Source organism: Pinus tabuliformis, chromosome Q, assembly GCF_031772625.1.
Source record: "Pinus tabuliformis cultivar Carrire ecotype Pingquan chromosome Q, CPIR1, whole genome shotgun sequence".
In the NCBI taxonomy this organism is placed as follows: Eukaryota; Viridiplantae; Streptophyta; class Pinopsida; order Pinales; family Pinaceae; genus Pinus; species Pinus tabuliformis.
The window spans coordinates 1,325,175,916-1,325,188,739 of record NC_142296.1 but is presented as its reverse complement, the minus strand read 5'-3'; positions in this window follow the sequence as shown (position 1 = coordinate 1,325,188,739).

The window sequence follows — 12,824 nt, the reverse complement described above, 5'->3', positions numbered from 1 at the left end:
CTACACCTAATGCAGCTCAAGCGAGGCAGATTACATAGCTAACTCCCCTTCATACTTTTCCCTAAATCATTCACTAACTCCCCCCAAAGGTATTAAGATCTGCTTAATATCCATGAACCACTCATTCCGTTTCAAAATTATTACCTAAGTAAAAATCTGTTTTGCTTAGAGAATAGTCATATTTCTCATATAAAACCACTTTTTCATTTTAGCCTAAGTTTTTAACCATATAACTTATCACTTTCCACTTCATAAATCATATTAACCTATAATTTTTATTATATAAATCCCATGTACATGGTTACCCTTCCCGTAATATGTATATATGATAAAAACCCCAAATAATTAATATCCCCACCCCGGTCAATTACGACCATAGCACTATTTCAAAGAAATTAACGGATTTATTTTTTCGTTAATAAACTCCCCATCACCACGCTCATGGGATTAATTAACCTCTGGTTAATTAATAACCAAACCATCCCGAAACAATAGAAATGCGCCCAATATATTAAACAAAACAATTTATTATAAACCGGGCCCATTGTTTATAGTCCCGCCATCTTCCCTGCCCATCCACCGTCAGATCCCCGCCCATGCATCTGACAATCAACGATCTTTTCATGACCACCATAACCGCCAAATGTTAATGCACGGGGAACTGATGTTTTTGCTGCCGTACCTCCACCACACGTCACGCTCCCACCATGTTCGCTAGCCCTCTGCCCAAAACCGCCTAGCCCCAAAAGCGGTGCGGGCCAAACCGCTTACCACCGCCCTCCGCTGACGTCAGTTGTCCTTTTCTTATGTCACCGCCATATCACCCACCGTGTCACCTGTCCCATACTTCCGCTTACGTCATCCATCCTTCAAAATCATATATTCCCGCCAAACTTCATTTTGTCGAAAAGAAAGGGTAAAAAGTAATTTTTTAATATGTTTCTCTGCAAACAGCGCTCTGGGCATAATGTCTACCGAGTTCGTAGTCCATTCTCGACCTCCTCCAGACCAGAAAAGGCTCCATCAACGAGCCCCTCCGCCTGTCAACTGACCCTCCAGTGTACAGTTTCCTCCTCTTTTGACACAGGTATCTATGAATTTTCTCACTACATGGCTATCAGCGCATCAATTTCCAAGACTTCTCAGCAATCTCCGCAGGAAGTTAGCATACCAGATAGCAGTGAGAAAGAGTCAGTTCAGCATTAAAAAGCATCAAAACAAGTCAAAGAGTATCAGTATAACATTAAAGTGTATCAGATCAGAATTAAAAAATGTCAGAATAGAATTAAAAGCAGCAGAGAAGAATTAAAGAAAGCATATCATAATTAAATGTAGCAGTTAAGACAGGCAGTCGGCGCAGAGCTACTACAGAATATAGCTGCAAGTTGAACCCTAAAGAGCCAGCCTCCAGCACAACATCAGTTATCTGTTTCTATTTTGCTTGTAAAAACTCTTATTAGTTAAACCTATATATTATCTCACAGCTGTTATGAGATATAGGTTGTACATATTTTGTGTATAAATACCCCCTCCATTAGAGTTTTGGGAGGTCTATGGTGTGTGTCAATTTTCTAGACTCTGCTGTAATACTGAAATTTTGGAATAAATAGTTGTTGGAATCAAACTGTTGTTTGGCCTACTGGATGAAGAATTGAAGCAGAGGACTTGTCACAGAATTCTTGAATCAACCTCCGGATCAATAAGTCCCATATATCATGTTTTTTATAGTTTTATTGTTTATTATATCATTTGTGTTTCATAATCTAAATGATAAAGAAAATGGTTAATTCAGAATATGCTTGATTGCACTCTGTTTTCAGTCTTTATGATTCTCTGTGTTTTCTTCAAAATTAGAATAAACAGTGAACTCTTAATTGCTTCTGTTTCCTGATTCTTTCATGTTGATTATTTGCTAAGTAATTCTTAATTTCTCTTTATCATTAATCATCCATTTTCCCTCTTTCAACATGTTGAAGGATTCTTAACTTCCCTTCACCCATTTGAGGTCATTCCATCTGTTTTCAATCCTTCATTTGTTCCCTATTTGACTACCTTGCTCTGTGAAGTCATCCTCTGTTAAAGGCAAATCCAGAAAGCCATATTCTTTGACTCCATCATGCCCAATGGACTAAACTATTCTATTTTACCTCTCTATTCTATTAAATCCCACCACCCAACTCAAAACAAAACCCTTGAACTTCATAACTAACCTAACACCTTTAAAAACAAAGCTAAATCATAAAGAGAGAGCCCTCTTTGGATACAGATTGGCTAGATTCTGTGTCTAAAAGATTGGTCTGTGGTTACCTCGACAGTATTCTCTTTCTTACAGCTTTTGGGAAAAACCTGAGTGGTAACAGTTTTCATGCCACCAAATGCCTTTGATAAATATGTCCTCTTGCCACCTTCTCTCCTATAGTTGTGATATAATCACTCATTATGATCACAACTTAAATCACTTAAGTCACTTTATTCATTAATAATGAAAAACGTCACTTTAACTTTATAACAAATAAATTTAATGTCTTAGAGACCACTTTTGGACATTCCCCCACATGTGAAATGCCAAGCCAATGTGGAAGACGCTTATCTGAGCTAAAATCTTGACACTCTGTTATGCAACTAGCTCACAAAACAAAAGGAAAGATAGATCAACGACTTAAAAATTATCTTTTCAAGGGGGGGAACCTCCTTTACATTACATAAATGAACAATTATTGGGTGATACAAGTGATAAGACCTCCTTGTTATATAGGAGTCTAAGGGGTCATAATATAATAAAATCCTACATAACAATAATAATGTAAAGGCACAACAATAACATTAGTGGGTTTCTATGGGGCACAAAAATAACAATAGGGGGTTACACTAGCAATAACAATAATGGGGAGTACCTAGTATTATAGGGACCTAACATGCCCCTCTCCTTCAGAAAAGTGTTTCTCTCAACGCTTGAGTAGTTTCGGATGATTTTGTACAAAATTGGCATCCTCCCATGTGGAATCTTCAGTGGGTAATTTCTTCCACTTAATGAGATACTCTAAAATTAATCGATTCCATAGCTATCAGGTTCTTGTTTTTGTCACTGCTTAAGGATCAAATATGATTTTTCCTTCTTCGTCAAGTTTTGGCAATACTATTTGAATTGGGAGCTTGTCACTGATTTTTGAATAATCTAGGGCATAATAATTAATGAGATTCTTCTTGGCATGATAACTATTTGTGAGGTATTTTATCTTTAGCTTATTAGCACAACCTTTTACTTGATGTCATTAGTGTGTGTATTTCTTACTTCATCAAAGAGTTACCAAAACAAAGAGACAAGAACACAAGATGTTGGAATTCTACCAGGGCCAAAACCCATCCATCTTGGAGAGGTGTTACACAGCATTTTGTCACTGTCCCTGTACTCCTCATTCCTTGATCCTAGAGAACATTTATAGTGAACCCTACATGCTTTCCCTTCATGAAGAAACCCCCATTGTGTCCCTCTTCATGAGCAGAACGATTCCCTTTTACACCATTTTCCCAAAATCTTCTGTTTTCCCTATTTTACAAGACCGGCACTAATGAGCTTTGTCCTCCTGACGACGATATGCAGGGATTAATACTGTCCCTAGTTCCAACTGGAGCAACTGATATTTTGTCCAGTTGTGTCAATCCTCTTATGGAAAGTTTTTAAATAAGGAGTCGAAGCTTCCCGCACTAGAAGCTTCGTAACTGAAGTCTGGTAAATGGTTTTTCTGAATGGGGTTGAGGATGTCAGTTTGGGCTCCTTTCCCCTATAACGATGGAACTACCTCAAGAGATAAGACCTTCTCCCATGAGAAGAGGAACCATCTCCCATCCATTCATGCTATATAAACCTCCATTTTTCCCAAGCACAAGCTTGTGTTAATGTTGGTGTGCTAGTGCTAATTAAGTTTGGAGTAAATAGCAAACTATTCATAGTTGTAGCTCTCTAGTTGTGTGAATGAGAAGTGTGAATTTGGTTTAGTGTGAAGCCTAAAGTGAAGAGCCTTAAAACTATCATTGTTGAGGCCATCATGAAATGCTAATAGAAGTGTGTATGAACTTGGTTTTGTCAGAGGAGAACAACAATGTCAAGACAATGGTTATAATATCTTGTTGATTCAATGTATATGCAATTATCGATTGATTTCCTACATAACGTGTCATCTCACATGTTTATAACTTAATTCTTCTTGAATTGTTAAGTAGTTTGAATTACAATTTGTCTATTATCACGATTGTTGTTTGTTGTTGTTTACTTGTTTCAGGTGTTTGAAGAAGGAAATGAGAGATAGCTGGAGCGAGCAAGTAAGGTCATCATCAAATGGGATAAGCGTAAAAAGACGTAGGCCCTCTTAATTGGTTCTAACCTAAGGAAATATTCCATTAGGATGTATCAGTTGTGGCTAGACCCATTATTGGGCTAGAGGAATTATTTATGTCTGCACTCATAATTTTACTTCACCACAAATTGGCGACTCCACTGGGGAGCCAATCCTTTTGTTTGTTTGCTTGGAATTTCATGGTTTTGTGTGAAATTTTCTAGTTTTGCTATTTCCCTTTAGTTTTGTTTGCTTTCTTTGGCTTACTTGTCTGAGTTTGAAATTCATAGTAACAAGTCTAGTCCCAACTTTCAAAAAAAAAAAAAAATCTTGGCTTCCTCGCTCAGCACGCTTAATTCGCTAACAAACATGCCAATCAGCATGATATGTTGAGAAACAGTCGCGTTGACCCCCTTCTAGCACTTTTTGTTAGTTAGGCAGTCACGCTGATGCCTGTAATTGAAGATTAGGGTTTGCCCCAAATATTGGCTAGTATGTTTTGCTATCATGATTTCAACCCTGTAAGCCTTCTCGACCATCTACTCCCTGACTAGAAAGATGTTTTTCATTTGGTTTGTTTGGTTGTTGATTTGTCATCTTTCCGCTTGATTTCTAGGGTCATTGGATGGTTAGTGGCACTAGGGAATCTAGATTGTCATCCATTCAGCTGATTTTGAACTCAGTGTGTCGAGTTGTTCATGCCTTTACTCCTTGCATGACGTTTACGGTCCTTCTATGGCTTTGACCTCCATTACACAAATTTGAAAATTTTTTGTTTGCTTGTTTAAATGTTTCTTTTCTGGTATGGATCACATTGTTTGTCTTGTTTTTGGTAAAGTCGTTGTTTCATTAGTTTGAAAGAGATTCTCTTTTCGCGTTTTTCATTTTCTTTAAGAACTAATTGTCTCGAAAACTTTTCCATTGAAGTGTTTTATGAGAAAAATCATTTCCTCATTTCGTGAAAAGTATAAAATTCTAGTTTGTTGCATCAGTATGCTATGATATTTAGCATCATTGAAGACTAGGGTTGCATTGGCATTTGAAAAGAAAAAGAACTCTCTTTTCTTTTGAAAGGACTGTTAGGAAAGTACTTGTCAGGAAATTAGGAATTGGAATGTATTTTTCAATAGTTTATTTTCTCAAAAAGTGAAGTAGTGAAAAATCATTTTGCTTTCGTTTGCTTGGTTGTTTGCATTCGATTGTGTGCTTTCTACCCTCTCTAGTGTAGACAATTCATCGAATTGAAAGGGTCTTGTCTCATTTAGTTACATTTAGGGTTTTTCGAGTCACATCGCTAAGGCTTGAAAACTAAGACATAACTCAAGATAAACTTTAAAAGGAACTCAATTAACCTAAGGCGCATTTGAAATCTAACAATCACATCTAGAAGGTCTAGGCTAGAGACGTGTTCCAGTGTCTTTAAACCTAGTAGCTATCATTAGCTTCAGCACTAGACAGTGCTAGTACAGATTTGTGCTCCCCATACCATTGAGTATATAACGGGAGACCCCTCTAGGCTGCAATCCTTTATCCATAGGAAGCCGAGTCGGATGCCTTGCAAATGTGATACACCAAACACAGCATTCGGGGAGATTTCCCGCTCGTACTTCTTGGTTCGCCGGAAGGTATTCTGCAATTCACAGTTGCCTGGTAATCCTTTTTACCTAGATCATCTAGAGTGGTCATTTGATCTTTTTGACTCATTAAACTTAAAATATCATCCGAGCGCTTGTCCTTTTGAGCTCGTTTCCAATCGAAAGTGATAGAGTCATATTTGTTTCTTTCTTGACTCTTAAAACATGAAAGAGCACCAGTCTATTTATGCATCTTAATAAATTGATTGCCCACAATATTATAACATCCTGTTAGTCTTTTCTAGACCAAATCATGAGTTTCCCTTAAAGAACATTTTAAAGCCTTGAATTTTATCTCTCTCTTTTCCTATTAACTAAGACAAGGTCATCGTGGTTGAACCATCTAGTTCACCTAGTTCCTCTTCCTCTCCTCCGTCTAAAAGATTGCCTGAGGAGCCATTTCCTGAATTACCAGAGTCACTCGAGGACCAAGGTGTTGAACTCGGAATCGTTCTGAGCATTCAACCTTTATCATCATGTCCTCCGCCTACTTCAGATACTAGGTCACCTGCTGATTTCAGCACGGAATCTCTAGATAATCCCATTCAAAATCCTGAGAGTTCGTCGACCACTGATGGTCATCTTGGAATAGTTATCTATCCTTCGAATCCTTTATTCAACCTTGTTGTGATATCACCGCAATGCCCGTACAGTCCGTACGATTAGCCGGGTGTTCCTTTTGAATTATCCCCTCGTACCTCTTCGGTCGTTCGTCGTCATTTGTTCCCAGCTATGGAACCCGAAGGTGATGCTCCAGTGACCTCTCCGAATGAGTCAGAAGTTTCTACTTCACACACTATTGAGGAGGAAGAACACCCTTTTCCTCCTAAAGGATTCCCCTATATGAGGAGCATCTGCATCAATGTGTATCAGGAATTCCTGCCTAATTATGTATCCTTGGCACAATTCATTTCAGGTACACCTAGTGCCCCATAACTTTACCATATCCCTGTTTAGGCATCTAATGTCATGCCTACTACAGGTCCGTTCATTGCGAACTCAAACTCCCAACAGACTTTTACCTCAGTCTCGATGCAACCCACCATTCTGAACCCTCTTGTATTATCCGTCCCAATTACCCATCTGGTTCAACCGGCGGTCTCGAAGAATGTCTCTGTCATTTCTTCAATCACTCCAATAAGTGGCCAAGTTGTGCCACCGCCTAGGGGGCAGAATCTGAGTGTTTCTATGGTGTCAAGTGCCACCAATGTGAGTATCTCATAGGCTCACATGGTTGGTATGAACCAGCCTTCTTCTCGCGTTATTCAAAACCCTACTAGTCCTTCTGGATCAAGCAATGTCCAGTACCAAAGGTTCAAAATCCAATTGGTCCATCTAAGTCAAAAAATTTCCAGTATCAGCAGCCTTATGAGGCTCAAGTCCAGTACCAACTCCTTACGTTCCATATGGTTTTCAAGGGATGGTCAATCCACCTTACGTCCTTCAGTCTAAGCAGTACGTTCAGACTGGCTCATCCACTTTTCAGGGTGGCTATGGCCAGAACCAGTTCGGAAATTTTTTGGGCACTATTCAAGTACCCTTACAACAGCAAGGACAGCCTCTGCAGCGACAAGGGAAACCTTTGTTGCAGCAAGGGCCATCCACGCAAAAGCGAGGGAAAATGATACCACAGCAAGGTCAACAGCAACAACCACAAGGGAAGCCCTCGCAACAATTGCAGAAAACCATGTAGTATGCTTTGTAAACCTCCCAGCCTATGTCTTCAGGGGCCAACCTTTGCAACCCCAGGGACAGCTTTTGCAGCCGCAAGGTCAACTCTTGAAGTAGCAGAACCAACTCAAGCAACAGCAACCCTTATATACATATCAACAGGGTCAACCCTTGCAAGGACAAGGCCAGAGTCAAGTCCTACAGCAGCAGGCCCAAAATCCTAATGTCCTAGGTCAACAGGTCTAGAATCCTTTTGGCCAAGGGTAATAGGTACAGAATCCCTATATCCAAGGAAAACAAGTGTACAATCCTTCTGCCCAAGGGCACCAGGTCCAAAATCCTCTTGTTCAGGGGCAACAGGTTCAAAACCCGTATGTTCAGGGACAACAAGTACAATATCCATATGTCCAAGGTCAACAGGCTCAACAGCCTCTTAACCCATATGTTGCTTATCAGCAACTTATGACTGGACAGTTCCAAGGTATTCAAGGTCAAAATCTTCCCTATGGCCAAGGTAACCCACAATGGGGGCATAATCAAATGCCGTATTGCCAAAATCCCCTATTATGGGGCCAAAATCCTTACCAGCGAGGATGGACTCCTCCGGTTGGACCCGCTTACCGACCTCCAATGCCTTTTAATACTCAATTTCCAATCTTGGCCACACTAGAGTTGCCAGCTGTGTCTTGCCTTACGAATGATCCAATCCTTCATTCGTCGTACTAGCCTCCAGTTCCGTCCAAGATCCCGAGTGATTGTCCTGAGTTTGATGGGAAAGTAAAAGAAGATCCTCAAGCCCATGTGATGACATATCACCTCTGGTGCTCTTCAAATTCTTACAATGATGATTCTATTCGTCTCTGTCTTTTCCAACGAACCCTCATAGGTGCTGCAACCAAGTGGTACATCAAGCTTCCTCGAAGTACTTACCATGACTTCAACTCTTTAGCCATGGCTTTCCTCACACATTTCTAGTTACCAGTTCGCTATGAAACACGGGGGCTCCACTAGGGGAGCAATACCATACCATGTGGGTTCATATTGGGGGATATTTATTGAGGAAAAAATGACAATATATATTGGTAGATATATAGGGGGTTCAGGGTTTCTATATTGGCATGTATAAAAAATGGAGTCCAAAGTTAATGAAAATATATAGAGGGGTATAAAAAATGTTAATGAAAAAATAAATGCCTACAATATCTTGTGAAAGTACGGGTTTTTAAATTGGGAAGGTGTATTGATTTTGTATTGGTAGGGGGTTAAATAATGTGATTTTTAGAGGTATTTTCCAATATGTAATCAAATTAAAGGTATTATTTAATATGCCACAAACGCACGTGATATGTCAGAGGTTCATTGACTGAAGCCCCCATGCTATGAAACTGGCACCTATTTACTCATGTCGCTTAAGCAAGATACTGTGGCGCACATCTCCAATCACATCCATGAATGCAGACGTAGACGTCTCCTGATCAAATTCAAGATTGTTGATTAGTTGCTCACCGAATGGCTCACTAAGTCATTCATAGCTTGAATTTCTCGTGATATAGCTATGGGTGGGTGCATTACTGAAGAACAAGCCATTGCTAGTGCCCAGTACTTAGATCTAGTTTACTCTCAGTCTGGCACTTTGTATGAGTTATTACCCATTACCGATACTTCGCAGCCATCATCCGATACCATAGCATCGAAGTCGCAGGCTACACCTCTTGTTGATGGAGTAATTGGTTTAGTGTCCCAGACCCCTACTAAGTCTTCTTCCAAATAGAAGTCAGTCTCCAACACTACTTCCAATAGTTCCTCCCAGAATCCACCTGGCCCTGGTAAAACCTCAGAGGTCCATGCTGTCTATTCTACCACAGCAGACACATCCTTGAAAGGTAAGAAGAAAGGCAAAGGCAAGGGTAAAGCCGATGCCCCAAAACAGGATCCTCCTAAGTCGTCTGCTGGTGATTCTTCACAAGAGAAGCTTAAGTATCCATGCCTCATTTGTGAGGAGGATCACTATACCAAGGAGTGTCCCTGACGATCTGAAGTTAGTCGTTTGCTCAAAGGGACCCTAGCTATCCTGAAAGAGCCATTTTCTTCTCAACAGACCCAAATGGTAGACCAACCTCAACCATATTCTTCCTCAGGATCTCAAATTTTCATGATGAGTACACCCATTAATGTAGCTACTAGATCAAAAGATTACAAAACTTCTGCTCTGACAACCAAGAAAGAGAAAGAGGCCACCCCTTCTTCTCCTACCCTAAATTCTGGCCCTCTTCTTATCGAGCGCCCTAACCCTGATTCCGCTATACGGCCACCCTCTCGAGGTGTGCTAAGGAAATCCTCGTACAATCCCAACACTTGAGCCGCTCAGCACTATAATATTGTTGAGGATTTGGCTCATGCATCATCAACTATGTCGGATCTCAAGGTGCTCAAAAGCTACCCATCACAGCAGAAATCTTTGTTGTTGGCTATTGGAAGTATTGATCCTACCAATTCCAATTTGATATGTTTTGATCTATAGAACCATGTTTCGTGCCTGCCTCATCATATTGCCTTTCTCATTCACGTAATCATAAATGATAAGACCATCCACAGGACTTTCATCGATGAAGGTGCTTCCACCTGCATCATGTCAATCGCATGCTGGAAGGCCATTGGTTATCCTACTTTGAAACAATCCCCGAACACTTTGGAAGCTTTTGACGGGAGTGATTTGTGACCCTTCGATGTCTTACCTAACCTTGCCATTACTTTGGAGGGAAAGACAGTACAAGTCGAGGTAGATATTGTTGACGCTAATCTCAATTATAATCTTCTACTCGGACGGAGTTGGACCCATGCCATGCATGATGTAGCCTCCTCCCTCAAGGGAATATTGTCACTATCGATCAACTGTCCTTCTTTGCGTCTTCCTCCTCAGATGGAAATGTTCCATATGTCAAGCACACTAGTGCTCCCTATGAGAGTGTGGGGGCAGGTATTTTTAAAGATTCTTCCTTGATGGGAATTTTTCCGCTTCCACCTCCTCATGTTGCCTCTGTCAACATGATCTCGGTCAAATCTGATCCTTGGGTCATACCTTCAATAGATCTTGTTGATACTTGGGGCAAGGTTATGCCACTTAGTTCTACCAAAATCAATTATGTGGAGATTGTTTTGGCCTGAAGTTCAGTATCCTTTGATTCTCCTGTTTCGAGGACTTGTCTCGATACATATTCTCAATCCCCATGGCTTGGTGCTTCGGAATCTCCTGATACCTTAGCCGAGACTTTTCTTGTGAACGAAAGTATCATGGAAGTAATTTCTCTAGAGGAACCACCTTGGAATTATACTCATCATCGTTCCTCATTCCTGCCTCGCTCGACGGTCATGTCTACCGGTCTCAAAGAGTTCTCTTCTCAATTTTCCTTCTATTAGGGTCCTATAATAATAGGATTCATAATTTTGAATTGACTATGGCTAGTATTGTAATATTGTACATACCTTTGCTTTCTGCAAATTTCTTCCCAAATTAAAAAATGTAAAGAGGGTATGTCCTTAAAGAATAATCAAAGGACAAAAAGAAACAAAGATACAAAAAATAAAAAATAAAAAAAAGGTGAAAAATATGAACCCCACAAAAAGAGATAAAAATAGATCATGAAAGTGTGCAAATTCAAATGCCACTACTATTTTACTTTTTCTACAAATAATGATTATGTGTAGCTTTTTTAAAATACCATAATCCATGATAAGTCAAACAACTTAATCTTGACTTTTCATGCTTTAAATTTAATGTTGATAGATAGAGAATAAAGATCTAGCCAAACAGTTTAATCTTGGCAGATCAATAGTTAAAATAGAGAATGATAGGGAGCTCAACAGTTTAACCTGAGCCCTTGGATGAAATAATATTTGAGTTAGTTTGTTTCATGTTTCAAAGAAAAATGAATAAGGGTTTGCAAGCTCAAATGCACCCATGTAAATAAGGAATAAAATGTTAAAATAGTAGATGGGTAGGTACAAGCAATTTTTACAATCATGGATAAACATCATTTGGCATATTACTAATTTCCCTCCCCACAATTTGCTCCTATACTAAAATCCTTCAGTCATAAAGGCTCGAGGCATTTCTCTAACTTTTGGTGGGACCAGACCCTTGGCTTAATGACTCATTGACATCAAGTATTGGATTCCACCTTATTGAAACCCTTATCATTCATGAAAACACCCTTTTCCCTTTACATCACTCATTTTACCCTACAAAATCCCCTTTTCCTAAGTTTAAAACACATTTTACCTAGGAAAGGTAAAACCCCCTTAACTAATTCCCCTCTCATTCAAAATACTCAAAAACCCACAAAAAAAATGCTTGTATCTTAAGTATAAGTGTTAAATGTTGATATTGGGCCACCACAGTGAAGAAATTCAAGCCAAACATCATATTTTACATTATTCTTACTATATTTTACATTCTGCGCATTCATTTCATATTAATGTACTAACCTAATGTATTAGCTCCCCGATATACCTTTTTCCTATATTAAATAACTCTTTCATATCTAATATCCAAACCCTGATTTAATTATAAAGTATAGTTTCATCCCCCGCATTGTTTAAATTAACTCCCCGCTTCATATTTCCCCGACATAAACCTATTAACCCACTAACTATTGGTGTCATTAAAGAAAACCCTAGAAATCTTCACCTTGATTTCCCCCCATGCATCTTCACCACGTGACAACGGTTAGATCTCTCACTCCTAGATCTGACGACGCACATCCATATCGCGCTCACCCATCTCCGACCTTTATCAGCCTAAGAGCACGTGAGATTCACAGTTTTTCTCAGGCTTGATTTTGCTATGTTTCAACCTCCAGCATAGATCGCGTTCCCTTGGGGAAATACCGCCCGCCTGCCAAAAGCAGTGCGATGGCCTCCAAAACCACCTCCCTAGCCAACGCGAAAATCATCCATTATTCATAAAATACTTTCCCCACCATAATCGTTGCCCTTTAAAAGGCTGATAAGCCCCATTTCATCCTTTTTCGCTCATTTTTTTTGTAAAACCTCAGCAATACTTTGCAACACCCTGAGCCTTTGCAACCAAATTTCATTGTCGTCTACCACCTGAAGAAGCTTCGGACACCCAATTTGAGCATCCAATTCATGTCTGCAGTCGTTTTACCCTCTGCAATCACCATTC